This window comes from Dasypus novemcinctus, chromosome 17 (genome assembly GCF_030445035.2).
Source record: "Dasypus novemcinctus isolate mDasNov1 chromosome 17, mDasNov1.1.hap2, whole genome shotgun sequence".
In the NCBI taxonomy this organism is placed as follows: Eukaryota; Metazoa; Chordata; class Mammalia; order Cingulata; family Dasypodidae; genus Dasypus; species Dasypus novemcinctus.
In genome coordinates, this window is record NC_080689.1 from 62742585 (window position 1) to 62763730 (window position 21146).

General features: G+C 49.0%; 1 pseudogene; it reads right to left on the reverse strand.

Annotated features, from left to right (window-relative positions):
- Window positions 1-5653: 5653 nt before the first annotated feature.
- LOC131273760 (C-type lectin domain family 4 member F-like) lies at window positions 5654-19502 on the reverse strand (annotated as a pseudogene).
- Between the last annotated feature and the right edge of the window lie 1644 nt (window positions 19503-21146).

Consider the following 21146-nt stretch of genomic DNA (forward strand, 5'->3'; position numbering starts at 1 on the left):
GGTTCACTGATGAATCCCTAAAACCTAGAAGAGTGTTTGCTACATAGTAGGGATATAATAAATATTCCTTGAATGAATGCATATTGCTTAAAAAGTACAATTCCTGAGTGCAGATTTAGCTTAGTGGTTGAGCATGTGGTTCTCAGATACGATGTCCTGGGTTCAATCCCTGGTACCTCCTAAAAAAAAATAAAGAAGTTTTTAGATTTAGTGGTTATAAATCTTTACATATTAAATAGTAACACTGAAATATATACAGCAAAAGCTATTAGAAATACAAGGAGAAAGTGGCAAAATCATCATCATATTAGGAGAGTTAAAAAAATCAGAGAAATTGACAGGTTGAGTAGACAAAACATAAGTTTTATTGTAGTCTCTTTGAATACTAAAAATTACAATCCTAATCTAATAAATATTTAGCCCATGGAGCAATTTTAGAAAATCAACATGCATTAACCACAAAGAAAATCTCAGTAAATTCCAAAAACATAGGACATGTTATTGAATACTGGCTTCTAATGATGCAAAGCAAGAAAACCCTAAAAAAAACAAAAGAAATACAGGCCAAGAAATCAATAAACACATCTCATTGACAGTTATAAATGACACAAAATAAGAAAACAATGAATAAACTATCAGGAAGTCAAATTCCAGCAACATACTAAGAAAATCATACACTATAACCAGAAAGGTTACTATTCAAGACATGCAAAGGTCATTCATCATGAGGAAATTTTTCATGTGATTCACTATGTTAACAGAGTAAAGGATAAACATTATTATTATTATTTTGATAGACATTGAAAAACCATTCAGTAAAATTCAACATTCAATTGAAATTTTAAAAATACCTCTTTTTGATTTGGAACTGAAGGGAATTTCCTGTACTTTATAAAGGGTAATTATCCCAAATCAACAAGCAATAAGCAATAGCGCAAAACTAGAAATAGTCACATTACTGTAAGGAACAAGGCAAGGATGTCTGCTATTACTGCTTCCAGGCAACATTGTTCTGGAAGCTTTACCAATACAACAACAACAAAAATGTAAAAGATGTAAATTCCAGAAAAGAACAATCATGGTGTTAGACATTTGCCATGATTACCAGGTCATCAGGCTGTGGCTCCATTCCGACTGACTGAGCAAGCTGCCTACGTGTGGAAGACAGCGTCCCCCCCAAGAATGAGCCATATCACTGTGAGTATGGAGCAGAGAAGGACCTTCCTCCCTTCCAGGACACCAAACTCTCCTGCATTCCAAGAAAACCCTACTGCCTAGCCCACCACCCCAAGCCATACACAAGAACACACTCTTACAGCCCTTTATTGACCCAAGGCTGTACTCGGACCCTAACCCCCTCCCCCTGAACTAACATTTCCCCGCCTACTGCTGTGCTGTATAAATTCACATCTGCACCTTCCACGAGGGGGCTGAGGTCTCTCTTCAGACCCCACCATGCTGGTGGGGGTCTGAGGTTTCTCTTCAGACCCCCTCTGTTGGGAGAGCTTCTCAATAAATTCTTTGCTTATGCTCAGTCAGTCTCCGTGTCCCAGTGAACACCATTTTTCTCCAGCATATGCTGCCGAAAGCCCAGGACTGGGGTCCTGTTGAAACTGATTGACTGGTGAGGGTCTCCCCTCCTCCACGGCTGAATGCCCATCCAACAGCGGACATCAGATCTCAGCTGGGTGAATTATGGATTTCTCCACCAGAGGATCCTGCTGTCTCTCTCTCTCTCCTTTCTCCTTGTCCAGGACAACCCACTGGGAAAACCTAGTGGTAGGTCAGGATCCTCACCATTCCCCAAGGGCCACGCCAGGCGGTATGCCTGCGTCCTTGTGGGAAGAAACCCCTTGGCTCCAGGGATGTCTGGCTGCAAGAGCCGTTTCCCATTTCCTTGTAGATATCTGACTGAATCTCGGGGACGCCTGTCTCTCTCAGAATCTCCCCCATTCTAGGGATCCCTGGTCTCACCCAGGCCACCTAAAATAGGGAATTCAAGTTCACCTCCCGCCAAACCACACCTCTAGGCTGTTTCCTTCATAAACTTAAAACTCTGTACCCGAAAGGAGACATGAGACCTAAAAAACTCATTTTCTATTCGACCTCTGTGTGGCCGCAATACTGATATAGGCTTTGGGTGGGGGCTGTTCATATTTTCGTAGATCACCTGAGCGATATGTTTTCTGAGCGGTGCCTTTGGAACAGTAAGAACTGCAGCCCTGCCCTTGGTAACTATGACAACAACTCCAGTCCTGGAGAAGGAGAAACAGTCTATAAACTTTAAATATTCAGGGGAAATGCAAACCAATATGCTAAAAGCTTATCTAGAATGTATAAAGTCCATGCTAAAAGCTTACCCAGGATGTGAAAGATATATGCTAATTCAAGCCTATAGAGCACTGAGACAAAGAACCATTGGCCCTTCCTCTGTATGAAAGGAACTCAAAAATCTTGTTCCAGCTCAGGTTTTGGAATGAGAAGCTCCGAGCCTGGGTGGTTGTAAATAAGTCATTTGTCCTTCCCAAAAATTATTCCTGAGTCCTGGTCTTTCTATATGCAAATACTTGACCCTCTTGACTTCTACAGCAATACCAATTGGACAATAAAAATCAATACATTTTAATTCCCAAGTTCTCCAAAACTTAAACAACTTTATCCAGACCAGTGGCAGACATGCAAGATTCCTTACGCTCAGGCCTTCTCTCATCTTATATCCTGTTCTTCTTTTACACCAAAAAACTCTTCAAAAGCTTTCTTCTTCCTTCTTTCTGCCCCCTAAATCCTCCAAAAGCCTTGACTTTGATCCAGCTGATCAGACTCCCCTGCACTTCCTCCATGTATTCCTGGGACATCACCCCCACCCCCACCCTCCTCATTCTCTGACCTCCCTTCTTCCCCTATTGTAGAAGTCAAGAGAGATTCAATTATTTGGGTATAGAAAGGCCAGGACTCAGGAATGATTTTTGAGAAGGAAAAATGTTTTATTGATGGCCGGCCAGACTCAGGAAATTTCTGTTTCAAACCAGAGCCCTGAACAAGATTTTCAAGTTCCATTTATACAGGGTGGGAGTCAAATGGTGCTTTTATGAAAGAAAATGACCTTCTTTGTTAGTTAAGTGTTTGCCTGAGTACCAGGTAGGTTTGAATTAACATATCTCCCACATTTCAGGTGAGCTTAAATTAGCATCTTGACTACATTCCCTCTAGATGCAACTTTGAAAACGCATTTACCCTTACATCCTTTCTGTACATTCACAGCCTATAGGGTTGATATCACTTAATTGGATTTCTAAAGACTAGGCACACTTGGATACAGAATTAGATAATTTTGAATTTATGCAGAGGCTACGTTATATTTCCCACTTGAGGCCAAGTCCCCTTAAGTTTCGGCATCACCACCATCAGAGTCTCCCTGGACTGACTGGTATGCATATAGAGTTTGCATTGCTAAATTACCTTCACAATTGGCATTGTTGCCATGGTTACCAAGGGCAAGGCTGCAGCTTCTCACTGTCCCACACCCACAAGTCAGGACACACAGCTTAGGTGATCTACGAAGAGATGAACAGCCTCCCACCCATAGCCCACATCAAGCAGGGAAAGCAAAAGTGTGACCAGGAAGCCCTACAACACTCTGGGTTTCTTCCTGGACACTCTTTCCAGATGAGGTCCTGTGAGAAGGGGGTTTCCAAATGGGGCATGACAGTCTCACTGAGCTGAGGCAAGGGCCAAGTGGGATGGGAGCTTCAGGAGACTGAGAGCAGTGGAAGTTGGGGCCAGAGGATACAGAGGAGGAACTTTGCAGAGGCAGAACTCCAGAAATCTGCATAGGGTTCCCTGTGCATGCACAGAATGGTAGACCTCAGACCCAGCAAAGAATGTTCTAGAAATTCTCATTGTATTGTGGTAGCAGAGAGAAGTCAGGTGTAGGTGGTATCCATGGCCAGGACGCGAGAATTCTGAGAAGGAAGATGATTTGTTTCGACTGGCCAGACTCAGCTGACTCTTGTCCTGATAAAAACGGAGACCCAAATAGAATTTTTGTGTCCCTTTTATGAAGACCCTAAGAGTGGGGAGTCAAACGGTGCTTGTATGTAACAGGACTCTTTCTTAGTTTCTTTAAGTGTCTTATCTGAGTATTAGATTATTTCCTCCAGGTCAGCTTAACAAATATCCCCCACATTCCAGGGGGGCTTGACACATTTGCTTGCATCCTCCTTGAGTATCCAAAGCCTATGGAGTTTATACTTCTCAACTGGCTTTCTAGACACATTTGGATATAAAATAAGTATGAATTTATGCACAGACTATGTAGTATGTCTTGCTGAGCTGGCAGACAGCAGAGTCCCTAGAAGGGGGAATGGGGATCATGGGAAGAGGCTGAAGCCAAATATAAATCTTGATAGAGATGAGGAAAGTCCAAAGAATAGGAAAAAAAGGTTTTTGGAGTTGGAATATTGCTAGTAAAATCCAGCCCCAGCCCCCTTTGCACACAAAGGAAATCCGGGGAACCAGAGCAATGGCTAGGACTTCCTGGGGATTTGGATACCCTACAAAGTCCCTATTGAAAAACCTCTACTGTTTTTCAATGCACTAACTAGCTGCAAACCCTGAAATAAAAAATAAAATTGTGCCTATTACAGGACAGACAGACCCTGAGGGCAGGAGAGTGGGGGGGAGGTGGCTATAAGAGAGAAACACGCAAAGGGCTTTCATTCACTCATCAAGTGTTACTGAGGACCTGCTGTGTGACAGCCTGTGCTGGTTGTGGAGGTGGACACTGAGGAGTGCACCAGGGCACACCATTGGTCCCCTGCTTATGTGGTGTCAACGTCTTGAAGTGTGATCAGAGCCAGTACTGAGGTTCTTAGCTTCTTCTTGAGAAAGAATTCAAGGACAAGCCACAAGTTAATTAGGCAAACGAACAATTTATTGGGGTGAAGAAAGAGAAGGAAAGTGCACCTGCAGGGATGCACAGAAGGGGGGAAATGCAAAGTTCTGCCCTGGGGTCCCCTGATATACAGGGGTTCAGGACTCAAGGGGGTGCCCTGATTGGCATACTTGAGACACAGCAGGGGAACTCTACTGGGAGATCCGATTCCCTTAGCAGGTTAGGGGCTGGGTTAGGGGATGCTGGTGGGGGGTGATTGGCTTCTGGCTACTGTCCCCGAACTCTGCAGGGTGTGCTGACCACTGGTGATCAGCCTCTGGTCACTGTCCATGAGGCGTGAGGTAACCTGAAAGTGGGTGGGGTGGGGGTGCTGCCCCCCTCGCCCTGTCCCTCTTTTCCGCCATGTAATGAGGTTGCCTCCTGATCACAGAGCCGCTGGGTGTGTGCTGTGTGCTGTAAGCTGCAGGGTGTGTGCTTCTTAGCTGCCCCTTCCTAATTTGCCCCTGTGCTCAGCACATTCATGCTAGCCAGCAGGCCAGTGCCTCAGTTTCTCTTGCCAGGCTTATTAGGTTTTTCTGCCCCTTCCTCCTTAGGTCCCTATCTATCCTGCCTCCAAAGGGTTAAACAACAGTTCAAGGCAGGACACCCAGGAGGCCAAGTGGAAGCCCCAGAGAGCAAGCAGAGGCCAGAGGCTCGCAGGCAGCATGGAGGCGGCCCAGAGCTGGCCGCCGGGAGGGACCCCTCGGCTCTGCTCTGCACTCAGGCCATATCGTGGCCCACGGATTTCTTCCAGACCCACTGGTAGGTGGCATCACAGTATATGTCATTGCACATCTGCTGAGTATGGACAGTCCTCCGTGTGCCCATTCCCATTGTCCAGTTGTCCAGCTGGTCTCTGCTCAAAAACCTGGAAACAGAGGGACATTATTCAGCTAGATACAGGCAGTGGCCCTTGTCCCTGCTGGGGCACATGGAGCTAAAGTGACACAGCTCCCCAGTCCCCTTGCAGCCCCAGAACAGGGACAGAGCTGCGATGCCCTGCAGGCCTGAGTCTGCTGAGGACATCCTGAGTCACTGATGATCCAAGGATGGGGAGGGTGTCTGTGAAGCAGCAAGTTGGGGAAAGGAGAGGGTAGGGACCTTTCAACTTCCATCCCAGAACTCGCACTCAGATCCCTTTCAGATAGGGCCCCTTGCAACAAGGCCTGAGCAGGTGTAGGAAGGGGGTGTTAAAGGAGAGAACAGGAGGACCCTCTGCAGCCCCAGGCCCTGTCCTGTCCTGACGTCCTCTGGAGGGGCCCAGGCAAGGCTCCGTGCCTCTGTGACACACACGCACTAACACTTACTGGGCAAGGACACACACGCAACTCCAGCCAGGCCTGAGGTGTGTGTCCAGCGGATGGACTCACCTTTGGCTCAAGGCAGCATTGAAAGGCGTCCCATCCACCCAGCGCCAGGAGCCCTCCTGCCCCTGTCAGTGAGGCCAATCCCATGGTGAGGGGCACTCGTGAACTTGGTCAGAAACATCTGTAGAGAGGAGGCAGTGGGTTGTCTGACTCTAGGTGTGAGGAGAAGCTTCTCCAAGATGTATAGAGAGGAGTCTGGGCCATCCCCAACTGGTTCCAGGGCCATGAGGCCCACGTCCCTGCAGAGCTGGATACCCCCTGCTCCTTCCCTGGTGTGTCCAGGGTCTAAGGAGCAGCCAGGGACCTTCGGGGAGGCCCAGCTTCCCATCACATGACTGTCCCTACCTAGTCTGAGCCCTGGATACGAGGTGTGCTGTCCTGGGACAACATCTGGCTAGAGCTTCAGGACGCTTCACAAAGCAGCACGGCCTTTTTCACACCCACAGAACAGTCACAGGAGAGCCCTGTGGGCTGGGTGGTCATGTCAACTGAAATACCAGAGCTAGTGAGGTCTTTTGTTAATAACCTTGACACGTCCTGAGGCCAACCCCCACCAGATGGCCACCCTGGGCCTTGATGGCCTTGGTGCTCCTCAAATCGAATATGAGTGCTTGGCCTTCCCAGGAAGCCTGGGTCTCCTGCTCACGTGCCCTCCACAGCCATGGGATTGATGGACAATAAAATTGAGATTAATCTGCACCCTGTGGACAGGGGCATGTGGGGGGGGGGGCTGGTGCCACTCGGATGCTGTGCAGTGGCCTCCTCTGCTCTCAGTGCAGAAATTCCCAGGCAAGCATGAGCAGATAACAGCAGAAAACAGTGCTGGAACGCGGGACTCGGCAGTTTTGCACAGGAAGCTCAGGGACATATTGTTTACTCTAGTCTTCTCAAAGTTGGGACAAAAGTGAACAAACGACATGAGCTGGGTGCTTCAGAAAGCGCAAAAGCTACTAGCAAACTCTATTCTCCTCTGTTAGGAGAATCAACAGAACTTTCTGAAGTTGTTGCAGAAAATCCAGGACTTGTCAACAAATCTTGGTACCCAGGTGGTTGGTGATCAAGAAGACACTGAGTAAACCTTCAGAACTTGTTCAATATTGGACTGAAGCAGCATTTGAGAAATATGTAAAATCTATTTAGGAATGAAAAGAAACTAATCTGAAGCAATTTAATCCAGAATAGTTATTTTCAATTGTGGCAGATAGAGATTTAAAATGGCAACTTTTTGCAAAATCAATGGAAAAGCTACATGTTGCAGCTATACTATTGAAATAAACTTTGAAATAATTGCACATAAACATAATACAGTATTTTTTTCACAGCACCCTGTGACTTAGGCTACAATCTAGTTATTATATTCAGAATTCACAAAATGACCTGAAAATAAAAACTACTTCTAAAAATTATGGAATTCAAGGGTAACATTGTTATCATAAGCTTTATATGATATTGTAACTATTGCTTATTATCCTACTAATAAAACATTCAACTTTTTCATTTAAAAAAGTCAAGATTGTAGAAGTCGCTGTGGCTCAAACAGTTGAGCTCCCATCTACCATATAGGAGGCCCTGGGTTCGTGTCCTGGGGCCTCCTTGTGAAGGCAGGCTCGCCCGTACCTCACAGAGAGCTGCTGGCCTGCAAGCCCTAAGGAGAGCTGCCTCAGCAAGGTGACACAGCAAAAAGGGAGGCAAGTAGAAACACAGAAAAGCACGCAGCAAATAGACACAGAGAGCAGATCACAAGCAAGCCTCAAGGGGGGGGCAGGATATACTTTAAAATAAATGAATACAGAGACCCAGAAGTACACACAGCAAATGGACAGAGAGCAGACAGCAAGCAAGCCTCATGAGGGGAGTGGGATAAATTTTAAAATGAATGATTACAAAGACACAGAAGAATGCACAGCAAATGGACACAGAGAACAGACGGCAAGCAAGCCTCAAGGGGGGGATAAAAAAAATTTCAAGCCTGATGACTGGAGAGGAAGCCCAAAGGGACCTGAGGGGCTGAGGGAAAGCATGCTCCCTCACGCTCTCAGGGTGCCGCCCCACCACCCACCTCTGCCTGCCCTGCTGCTGGCATCTCTCCACCTCCGGGAATCTCCCCCACTCATTGAGGACAGTAGGGTTTGTTGTCCAGGTTTCCGCCTCCAGTGCAAGATGCTCAGAGGAATTCAATATTGTTCCCTGCCTGACAGGAGACATGAAGGTTATGGGCTGTGCCCTCCCCTAGAGGAGGAAGGTCAAAGCACCAAAGGCCCTTGTCACACACCAACCCTGTCAGAACCACCCCAAGCCCCCAGCTCTGACCTGCCCTTCCTCAGAGGACACCGATGCCAGGTGAGTTCCTTGGGACACACAGAACTGCTCAGCCTCCTCCAAGACTTCTTGACATCAGAAAAGTAATGCAAGCTCCCCCTGAAGAACTTCCAGCCTTGCAGGAGCAGCCAGAGAAGCTGAGCTGCAGCAGAGGTGGGAGGAGAGGGAACCAGGGGCTGATGGCGGATGTCCCAGAGCTGGCCTTCCTGAGCCCACCAGCGGCTGGCTACTGAGGCCCGTGTCCTTGAGGTTTGGTTCCCCAAGGGCAGGTGCTGCTGAGACCATGCCTCCATCCCACTACCCAATTCCCCAGGGAGCGGCAGCTCAAGATGCCTGGCTCAGTGCTCCTGGGACACTCAGCTCTGCTACCCAGAAAAACTCTCTGCTGAGACATGTGTTTTGTGATCATATCACTTTATTTCCCATCTCACTGCTGCCACCGTACAGTCCTCTCCATCTCAATTCCCACCATCTGTCTAGGAAGTTGTCCATCCATCCAGAGACTCCTTTACTTCCTTGACTTGATCTCCATCCACTCTGGCTGCCCACACCCAGGACTATCCCAGAAAATGAAGAGCTGTACAATACAAAGAGTGAACCCTACTCTAAACTATGGACTCTAGTTAATCATATGATTATAATAATATTGGTTCATCGATTGTAACAAATATACCCACTAAGGGAGAACATTAATCATGGGAAAAGCTCTGAACTATCTGCAGGATTTTCCTGTAAACCTACAACTGCTCGAAAATTTAAAATTTTTAATCAGAAAATCACTTTTAAAACTTCAAAAAAAAAAAACCGAGGAAGATTTACCAGGTGACCAGGTCCAAGTAAAGCCTTCCAGAAAGGGGAAGTAGCAGGTACAAAGGCAGGCAGGCATGAAACCACATGGCTGGAGCTGACATGTGCAAACCTGGGCTATGGCCCCCATGCAAGGGGTGGGAGAGGAGCCTGGAGAGGCTTCCGGCACTAGATCTTATGCACATAACAAGGAATTTGGATTTTTCCCTGTGAGCAATGGGAGGCCCTGAAGGGTTTTACCCAATGGCTCAGGTTTACACTGTAAATATTTGAAAGTGATGCAATGTGAAGGCACAACAAGAAAAAAAGTCCATCCCGTTTGGGCCAGAAACATCCATCAGAACCCAAATGCAAAGATCTCAGGAAGACACAGACAGCGTGGACCAGGCGTTCTCAAAGTGCATTCCCTGGACGAGCAGCATAGTGCCTCCTGGGAACGTGGCAGAAATGCCCCTTCTCAGGCCCAGCGCGAACTGCTTTTTCTGAAATTGTTTCTGAACAGTCTGTATTTAACAAGGCCGCGTGTGATTCTTATGCTCTGAGGCCTCAGAACCAGTCATCCAAACCCAACCCAATTAGGGCCCACCAGCAGCCTCTTTTTATAAACAGTGTCACTGGAGCAGCCACGCCCATTCATTACATGTTCTCTTTGGCTGCTTCAGCAGTGCAAGAGGACAGCACTGAGGAGCCCTGACAGAGACTGTGGCCCACAGGTCTCAATTTTACTATTTGGCCCTTTAAGGAAAAGTTAAAGTAATGATACTGCACCCTGAATGCCCATGTTTTAAAACTTCGTGGTGCTCAGGCTAAAGCCCATACCAAAATCCATAAGATTTCTGTACATGAGTCCCAGGCATGTGCTTGGGTGACTCCAATGCACAGCCAGGAAGGAGCACCTCTCAGTCCATACTAAAGCAGGAGGGCAGCAGTGGGGCTCAAGGAGAGGCAGGAAGGAGGAAAGACTTCCAGGCGCTGGTCTGCATGGCCGGTGACTCCTTAGACTCGACTGGAAACAGGGGAAAGAGCAGGGGCTCGGCACTGCCCGCCAAGTCCTCATTTGTCAGCCCCCATCTCTCCAGCAGCTTCTCCCAACCATCCCTTCTCTCCCCCAGCTCCCTACAGGCATCCTCCTCCTTAGCAAGTGACCTCCTATGCCACCCAGAAACAGATGTGGTTAACACTAGCTCTCGCAGTCTCGTGTTCCCACATCTGCACATGGACACCAACTTCCACACCTGCTCCCCTCTGAACTTCAGAGATTCAAGTACCATCCCAACCTCCTTCAAGGCCAGTCATGCAACGTGCATTTGACTCTCCTCCCTATCTTCAGCCTCCACCTCTTTCCTGTTCCCCTTCCTTGAACCTCAGGTGAAGCCTATCTGAATCTAGAAACTCACTCTCAAGTTCACCAAAATATTAGCAAGTGGTTCTGATGGAAAGTAGGCAAATTTTCATGGCAATACTGATGCTTCTTTTCTCATCTTGCAATTTTTTAATATTTGCCACCCTGTCTATAATTAACAGATAGATGTTGTAATGGAGGAATAGCTGATTTGATTTTTACTCCTCCCCCCTTCTCACCTTCCCTCTCAGCTATGTTCCTCGACAGACTCATACACATGATCGATTCACGCCCGACAACCATGATCTGCTTCCACCGAAATTTCATTCCAATGACTTATTAATTGCCTAGCCTCGGTGGATGCTTTTCGGTTATTTTACATGGCCTCTCTGGCATGTGCCAGAACTGACCACTCCCATGTGGAAATTCTCTCCTCTTTTGGCTTTCCCATATGCACATCTCCCAATTCCCTTGTCCTCAGTTGGTTCACACACACGTCTTTCCCTTCTTGACCCCTGAAGCTTGATTCCTGACCCCACCCTCAGCCCTCTTCCGTGTTTTGTCTCATGGAAACCACCCACTCCGACTGCTGCAACCAGAATCAACATACCCAGGGCACCCAAGCCTATGCCTGCAGCCCTGGCCTCTCTCAACTCCAGACAGCCTGCAGGCGACATCCACTTGGATGTCCCCCAAAGCACCACAGCCAGCATGTCCAAATCTTGCTGCTCCTCTTCCTCCTTTATTCCTCAGTTGGGGACCCCTCCATTCAGTCACCCAAGTCAGAACCTCAGGGTTCTCCTTAAAAACCTTCAGTGGCTCCTCATTTTCCGGAGGATGAAAGCCAAACTCACTCAGAGGCCTTCCAATCTAGGCCATGTCTCTCCAGCCCTGGCCACCCCTCTAGCCCAGGGTTTTTCAAATTGCAATCACCAACCCATTAGTGGGTCATAAATTTGGTTTATCAGTTTTGACAAGCTTTGCTCTTTTTTTAAAGAAAAGAATATAAAATGTCAGAGTGAGTTCATGCAGGAAAGGTTTTGCTTTTTGAAAATGCATAGACAGATTACATAGATGATTAGATAGAAAGATAATAGATTTCCTTCCCCCCTTCCACAAAAGATCCCTTCTCCCCTTTCTTTTTGCCTCCCCCTTCTCAGTTCCCAATACTTGCTTCTAACTTAACACCTCTTTCACCAATCTATATGGCTTTGCTTACAGGTCTGTCTCAATCTTGCATCTTGTAACCTTCTCAAGAGCAGGCATCATGTCTTATGCATCTTTAACCCCTGACACGTGGTAGATGTTCATGAAAGTGTCAGACACATGATCGAATGCTGGCTACAAGGTTAAGTGCGTTACCTGTGTAGATTCATTTGATCCTCCCTGTGAAGCAAATCCTACTGCCCCCATTTTGCAGGTGAAGCTCAGAGAAGGTAAGCAACTTGTTCAGGTTCACACCGTTTGTGATAGCTGGAAGTCACAAACAGGTTGTCTGGCCCTACAAGTACACTCTGCCATTACCACATGCCTTCATCACAAAAATCTGGTTTGCAAAAGGAGATATTTTGTGGAGAGATTATAAGCCACCTGAGAGCAGGGACATAGTTTCTCATGTCTTCTGCACTACCGCCTGGGCACAAAAGAGCCGTGTTTATTCAATTTGTCCTCTCTGTACCACCCTTGCTCTTTCCCAGAGGGGACACATGCTTGAGGCTAAATGGGCAGAAACATCCCAGCAACTCTGCCCTCCCCAGGGTGGACCCTCCCTACCACTTACTTTGGGTCCTTTGTAGCTGCTCCTGTGAAGCACAGGCTGCACGGAGGGTCTCCAGGCTGCTCTGCTGCTCCTGGATTTTCACGCTTAGTGAGTTGCTATTGCTCACATTAACTTGTAGCCTCTGGATCTCAGCCTGTGCCTTCTGAAGTCTGTTTTCACACATGTGGGTCTGGGAATTTAAGGCAGCACCCTTCATTCCTTGTGTTAGGGTCTCTAACTCCCCTGGCATTTTCCAATACTCCTCTTATTCCTGGGAGCTCAACTTTTGTCTGCTCCATCCCACCCTTTGCCTTTTGGGTCTGGGCAATGGCAGTTTCCAAATCTTTTTTAACAACTGAATCACTTCACCAGCCCTGTCCAACCGACCTCTTAATAACTGGATCTCAAAAGTGCTGTTGTCACTGCCTTTTATAAAGTTCTGGGTCTGGGAATTGAAAGCACTTGCATTTCCCAGACCTCCCCAGAGCCTCTGGATCTCAGCATTGGGCCCTTCCAAACTGCTGCTTAAAACCTGGTGCTGGGTCCTTAAAACACTGACCTTCTCCAGGTTGCCTTTCAAAAGGTGGGTCTGAACACTGGCATTCTGTAAACTCATATTTGCAAAGTGTAAACCTGCCTTTAACACCTGCATTTCAGCCTTGGCATTTTCTAGGCCTCGGCTTCACATGTGGGGTACAACCCTGGTGTTTTCTGAACTGCTTTGTAAGAAATCTTGGGTCTGGGAATTCAATGGGTTTGCATTCTCCAGAGCTCTCTTTAGGCCCTGGATCTCAGCATCAGCCCCCTCCAAGGAATTCCTTAACATCTGGGTCTGGATATGGCAGGTGCCAGCATCTTCTAGAACTCCTTTGACCATCCAGATGTCAGCACTGGTGTTTTCCATGTGGCTGCTGAGCTTCTGGATCTGAGAACAGACATTGTCCACCTTGTACTTCAGCATCTGCATCTCCACAGCCCAGGTGCTAGAATGCTCTTTAAACAGCTGGAGAGCTTCTTTATCTCGGCCAGTGGGCCAAAATGGTGGGAATCTTCAGGGGAGGAAATGCAGAGGTCGGGCAAAGAGGCCCATTTCATGGGGAAGCATAGAGATCAACCAGCGTGTTCTAAAGATTTCCATGGGGAGATGCCTACACCATGGCCCTGAGAGCACCCCCCGTGGCCTGTCGTCTCCCTGACCCTGGACCAAGCAATAGCCAAAGACCTAATTAGCCATCACACATGAACTAACGGATCCAAAGCATTGAAATTGTTGCTTACTGTAAACTAGTTACCCCCACACACACCAAAATTCATGCTGGTGAGACTTGGATTCTTTTGCTGTTGTAACAGAACTTGAAAATAACTCATTATATAACTTAGAGCTGTTGAAGTTTAATTCCACAAAAATTTCACCATTAGAAGAGTCATAGAGAAAAAGAAGATGTGAATAAGGCCCATGTTTAGTCCTGAGCTATATTTGTACAACTACCATTGAGCCTCTTGACCTATCATTGTTACTCCTGAAAACCATGTAAACCACAAACAAATTTTCTGATTACAAATTCAGGGGGGAAATACAATAGGAACAAAATGGGTGCTCCTGGCAGAAGGCCCCTGTTCAATCCGCAGTGCTATAATGGAGGTGTGCCACACCTTCAGGTCACACGGGGCCTCTGAGCTGAAATCGCCTCTGAAAGGGTTGGGCACCCCTACAGAAAACGGAGGACAAGAGTCCCTTCAGAGCAATTTGGGGATATGAGAGCCCTGAGTGAGAGATCTTGGCCACCAGGGCCGTTCAAGGAAACTGCAGCCCTTTCCTCTGCAGGGTCTTTCCCAGCAAGCCCACCTGCCACTGCCCCTGGTCTTGCCATCACCCTTGGCTCTCCTCATGAGCAAGGACTCAATTTCACACATCCATGGTCACTGCCTGGTTCCATCCTCCCCTCAGGATCCATGCCCTATTCCTCAAGCCCTGGCTAGGGGAAGTGGGAGACCACCTGGCCTTTGGAGGTGTGAGAAGAACAGAAAGGAAGTCCAGGTTGATCTTCAACAAAGAAGCAAAGGCAATTCAGTGGAGAAAGCATAATCCTTTCAACAGATGGCCCTGGAACAACTGAATAGTAATATCCAACAAATAAAAATAAACTTCAAGGAAGCTGCCTTGGCCCAACAGATAGGGTGACCACCTACCACACAGGAGGTGCGTGGTTCAAACCCTGGGCCCCCTTGACCCATGTGGAGCTGGCACATGCGCAGTGCTCATGCGCGCAAGGAGTGCCGTGCCATGCAGAGGAGCACCAAGCTCAAGTAGTGTGCCCTGTAAGGAGAGCCACTCAGCATGAAAGAAAGTGCAGCCTGCCCTGGAGTGGCACTGCAACAAGGAGAGCTGACACAAGAAGATGACACAAGAAAAAGAAAGACAGATTCTCGGTACCGCTGATAAGGATAGAAGTGGTCTCAGAAGAACATGCAGTGAACGGACACAGAGAACAGACAACTGGGGGGGAGGAATAAATAAATGGAATAAATAAATCTTTTTTAAAAAAAGTAAACTTCACACCTCACACCTTTACACAAATAATAACTCAAAATGAATCATTGACCTAAACTTTAAAATTTCTGGAAGAAAATGGGAGAATATCTTCATGAATTTGGGCAAGGCAAGCAGACTGAGAGAAGATATTTGCAAATCACACATTTGATAAAGGACTTGTATCTAGAATACATAAAGAATTCTCGAAGACTAATGCCGTCGAATAGAGAGAACTGTATCTCTCGTGAGAAAGGACGGCTCCCAGGGCATTAGATTGGCAGGCGTTGTGGGCCCTAAGGGGAGGGGAAAATGGACGTGCAATGGATGGAACAAAGGTAAATAAGGGGGCAAAAGAGGAGTTATGTGAGAGTACACGAGGATGAATATAAAACAGCTAATATTACACCAAAAACATATAGGGGACGACAGACTAATAATGAAAACCATAAGACAAAACATAGGATAACTAAAAAATTTAGAAAACTGTACAACCTAAAGTATGGACCACATAGTAAGCACAAATGTTACCTTGTTTGAAAACTATAGTTTCAGAATCTGTACATCAGTTTCAGGAAATATGATATGAATAAGTTAAAAGATTATTGTGTGGAAGGGAAAAGGTTTTATGGTGGATCTGGGGAAATACTGTATATTGTATATATGAATTTTGGTGATCTAAGACTCTTCTGAAGCTGACATTATGTTGGGATTCACTTTACGGGAAGTTTTGGATCACAGAGTGGTTCAACAATGGCAGCGGAGGAATACTGATATGGGATGTTATTGACAGGATATATATGGTTGACAGGGCATATGCCCAGGGTATATGGTAATGTCTATATATACTCATAGTGGAAACAATTAAAAACAACAGCTGGGGTGCGACGGTTTGCTCGGTCGGTAGAGGTGGGGTCTGGCTGCGGACGAGGGGTCGGTCCAGCTCTGGACGAGGGGTCGGTCCCGCTTGGGGCGAGGGGTCGGTCCCACCTGGGACGAGGGGTCGGTCCGGCAGCAGACGAGGGATCGGTCTCACAAGGGGTTGCGCGGTTCGGCTGACGGGGTCGCCCGGCAAAGCCGGCGACGAAGGGGTCGCCCGGAGAAGCAGGCAATGAAGGGGTCGCCCGGAGAAGCAGGCGACAAACTGGGGACAAGGGAGGCCAGGCCCTTGTCGGGGGCTCTCAGGACTGGAGGGCGCACGGCAGAAGAACTACCGCGGAGACAAGGTAAACACGCAAGTCCACTTTACTGAGGGAGAGGCAACAGATTTATAGGGGCTGGGGAAGGCTGATTGGTCAAAGCCACGCCCTGTTCTGATTAGTTGCCAGCGAAAGGTCAGTGGGCGGTACTGGATGGGGGAGGGGTGGTGGTTAGGGATTGGCTGTCGCTGTTGCTGGGGGAAGGGGCAGGGTTTAGGGATTGGTGGCTGCTGTTGCTGGGGTGGAGGGCAGACTTGAGTTTCCCGCCCACGCCTGGCTGTTGCTGCTGTCGGGGGAAGGGAAAAGGGCGGGCTGGAATTTTCCGCCCACACCTGGCTGTTGCTGCTGTCGGGGGAGGGGAAAAGGGCAGACTGGAATTTTCTGCCCTGCGCCTGTGCAGGGAGAAGGAAGAAGAAGGGTGCCACCCCACAAGGCATCGGGTGGCACCATCTGGGAGGAGGGGCGGCCGCGGAAGCATAGCTGCCGAGAAGGGGAGACCCGAGGGCACTCTGCGCCCATGCCGAGCTTCCTTCAGGGGTGGCGGTGGGCCCGACCAACCACCCTATTATGGGGGCAGCGGAATTAGGCCTACCGCGGCCGCTCCCCTGCCAGGCCAGCAAACCACACTTCAGCCCGAGGGGTGACCGCACTGGGGGGGTACTGGGCTCCTGGCCGGGGGGTCACTGTTGTGGGCCCTGGGAGAGCAGCGGCAATCCTCCAGGTGCAACGGCAAGAACCAGGAATGAAGGAGGGCCCAACAGTGGGCTCTTGATACTAATGGCTACACTTTTGAGCCTATGCACCTGCAATAAGAACAAGACCTAGAGAAGCATTGTGCCTGGGGGTTTCCTCCTGACAGCCTTCATGTTACTCAAATGTGGCCACTCTCACAGCCAAACTCAGCGTGTAGATGTGATGCATTCCCCCCAGCGTGGGACACGACACCCGGGGATGAGCCTCCCTGGCACCGAGGGATCACTACCACATACCAGCTGAAGAAGCAACTAGAAAATGACCTTGAATTAAAGATTCAATGCGGAACAGCAGAATATACCTGTCTAGTTATAATAACATGACTTCGGGAAGCGGTTTGACCTAATGTAAGGGGGAAATGGAAAGGAGAAATGAGATTATAAGGCTGTGAGTCTCTAAAAAAGAGTCTGGAGGTTGTCAGAAGGAATAGCCCTATGTACAACTGAACAGAGTCTAAGAGACAGATAAGGTAGATACAACCCCAGGTATTGGTTCTTTTGAGGGATAAAGAGACCCACGGGTTCTATGGTCATGGCAGAAGGGGTTCACTGCCATGACAGATGGCCCTTCTTTGGAGCTGGTGTTTCTGAGTGATGGAAATGGACTCAGAGGGGATCTCTTTTCACAAGACTTGCATGCTACTTTATTGGAATTGTAGTTGGTGCTGGGTTTAAGATATATGTAGGGGATTTGAATCTCTGGACTGATAATATGACACCCAGGCCCAGAGCCTCAACAGACTTCAGCTCCTACACTTTGACTTATTGGACTTACTCCACTCAGCTAACATGGAGTTGAAGAAGGTCAACCACCACAACATGGAGCCTAGAGTGTCTACAACTAGAAGCGGGAAGAGTGCATCCAGTACCCATGTGGAATCTAAGCCCTCACTTGACATAGGTGTGCAATGGACACAACCAATCCAATGTCCACAGAGAAAATGTGGAATGGGTGTGGGAACGGTAGCCATGGGGGCTGCTGGGTGTGGGGAACGGGAGGAAGAGATGAGATGTGGAGGTGTTTTCGGGACGTGGAGTTGTCCTGGATAGTGCTTCACAGACAATTACGGGACACTGTAGATCCCCCCAGGGCCCACTGGATGGAACGTGAGAGAGTCTGGGCTATGATGTGGACCATTGACTATGGGGTGCAGTGATGCTCAGAGATGAACTTACCAGGTGCAATGGATGTATCACGATGATGGGAGAGAGTATTGCTGTGGGGGGAGTGGGGGGCGGGGGCGGTGGGGTAGAATGGGACCTCATATTTTTTTTAATGTAATTAAAAATAATAATAATAAATAAATATTTTAAAAAAACACAAAAAAAATTAAAGAGCTTTTAAGATAAAAAAAAAAAAAGAATTCTCAGTATTCAACAAGACGACAAACCCATTTTTTAACTAGACAGAGCAGATTTGAAATAAAAAACTGGAAACAACCCAAATCCCATCAACAGCTAAGTGGGTAAGTCGTGGCGTAGCCATAAAATGGAACCCAGCTCAGCAATAAAAAGGAATGAACTACTGTGCACGCCACGGCAAGGGTGGAACTCAGGATAATTATGCTGAGTGGAAGAAGCCAGAGGAGAAAAAAAGAGTATGTCCAGTCGATCCCTTATATGTCTATAAGGAGAAAATGCAAACTAATCCACAGAGACAGAAAGTAGAGCCGCAGTTGCTTGGGGAGAATGGAAAATGGAGTAGAGGGATTACAAAGGGTTAAAAACTTTGGTGGGGTAGGGCAGGTGGTGAATGTGTTCAGCATCTTGACTGTGGTGATGGTTTCATGGGTGTACACATATCAAAACAGGTTGTGCACTATATGTGCACTTTGTGATGATCATTACACTCAATATACCTACATTGAAAAAAAATGGATTATGCCCTCCTCTCAAGAGGTCAGACCCACTGAGGGGCCTGGGGATGGCAGGGGAGAGGCTTGTCCTGGGTCCTGGGCCTCCCGACACCGGCTCCCTTCCCACCCTCCCTCCCTACACTGTGGCTACTCACTGTCTGGTTCCACAGGTGGTGGCCAGGTGGTGTCTCCCAGATGGAACTGAAACTCCTGGAATGAGGAATCTGCCCGAGGTTGTTGAACTGAAAGACCCCACTCCTGGGTCAACACCACCTCTCACCTGGGGCCTGGGGACAGGGGGCACACACACCCTAGTGGTTGGATTCCAGAAGGGGGGAGTTGGCTCCAAGCCCCTCTCAGGGTCTTCCCTCATGAGCTTTGGTTCTGGAGAGGAGCCTCCCCCCTTGGATGGCGGCCTCTATCTGCTCCCAGGAAGCATCTGGCCCAGACCTGGGGCTGGAGGTGGAGTGACCCTCTGGGTGCATTCGGGGTCCCCTAGAGGGCTTTATGCAGGACGAGGAGGAAGAGCCACTGGGGTTCAGATGCGCGAGGGGCTCACCCACAACAAGGAGAGCCACGAGGGGGGAGAGCACGGCCACCACCGCCAACACCAGCGTGGCCTCAACTCGCCTCCTCATCTTGGGGCCACAGAAACCACTGCCGCGGGGCCCATCCCTGTGGGAGAAGCCAGTGTCCAGGACGAGCGTGTGCTCCGTGCTCCTGCCCCCTCAGTCTCCTTGTCTGTCCTGTGGGTGAGAACAACGGCCATGCTTATCACACAGGGATTCTGGAGAAGAAAAAGGAGCACCTGAGACGAGAGGGGCACCTGGGGCATTGTAGCATCACACAGCCAGGTAGTCCAGCTGGGAGCACAGCACCCAGAAATGGTGGAGGATGGCAGGGGTGGGGGGACCCACAGAAGAGGAGTTCTGCAAGCCTGTCGGAAGGAAGGATGGAGCAAACGAACAAACAGGAGCAAAGCTGCTTCACGGGTCCTGCCCACAGCAAGCTCTCACCCTGTGGGGCTGCCACCACCCCACGCCCTGGCACAGGGTCCCTGGATCCTGAGAAAGGGCTTCTGCCTCAGAGTGTCAGCCCTAGAGCCTCCCTGCTGGAGGTCACAATGCCCCCTGGGTTGTGAGATGGGCCGGGCCTGCAGCTCTAGCTTCAGAATAAAGCGTGTTCAGGGAAACCCGCTAAGGGTGGAGAGTGAGCGAGTCCCAGGACCCTGAGGTGTGCAGCTGCGATTTAAAACCAGGTCCATCAAGTTTACAGTTCACACCATTCCTCTAACCAGGGTCTCATCCCCAAGGGAATGGGTCTGGGGATTGGGTGTGTGCTCCAGGGTCCTCGGCCTGACCGTGTTTATTCTTCAGGCCAGAAGAGCAACAAGCCGAGCTCTGGCCTGCCAGGGAGGGGCTCAGAGAAATGGCAGCAGGCTGGGGACACCCCAAACCATGGAACAGGCATGTGAAGCTCATGTCCACAGCCCTTTTATCTGGCTGGAGAATCTAAGCAGGCATATTCTGAAGAGCAGTAGTTCCTTCCACTGGCAGAGACTTTCAGGGCAAAAGGAGCAGCAAAATGTAACATGAGGTGCCTCATTTTTTTTGTCAGAGAGGCCAGAGGCCCTGGGCTACCAGCACCTCATTTCTCTGGAGTATGACACCTCACCACCCTCTTTCCCAGCTCTAAAGTCCTGGAACTCTGATGACCTTGTCCCTGGAGGACACAGGCCCTAGAGGAACTGGCTCTCTGTGGACACCACCTAGGATTTGCTTTGAAACCGAATTGTGGAGGAAAAGGTGGAAGGGGGCGTCCTTTGCGTCCAGAGCACTGGAGCAGCACACAAGGCCGGGAAACTGAGGCTCAACGCACGTGCACTAATGAGCTCTTTAAAAGCACCTGTAGGTGGAGACATTTTTGCAGCTGTCGGGAGCCTCAGCTGTCCCCTTCTGGGACCCCGTTCCCGCCAAAGCGCAGGCGCTGAGGAGCCCACACGTGGGGCGCACAAAAAGCAGCCGGTTATGGTAAGGGCACCAAAGCCACCGTCACTCCCCTGCCAACCAGGCGGACGAGGGGGACCTCAGGAGGTCCAAAGCCGCGGGGAGCGCGGCCGCCCGGGGAGGCTGAGAGGGCAGGGCCAGCCCGCCCGCGGGAAGGGGTCGGAGGCTGCGGAGCAGCGACGGCCCTGGACGCGCGCGCTCCTTGGCCTTGGCCCCGTGCCGCCGCTCCAGCGCCAACTGCACGTCCTGGGTCGCCGAGTAGTCGCCGAGGGCAGA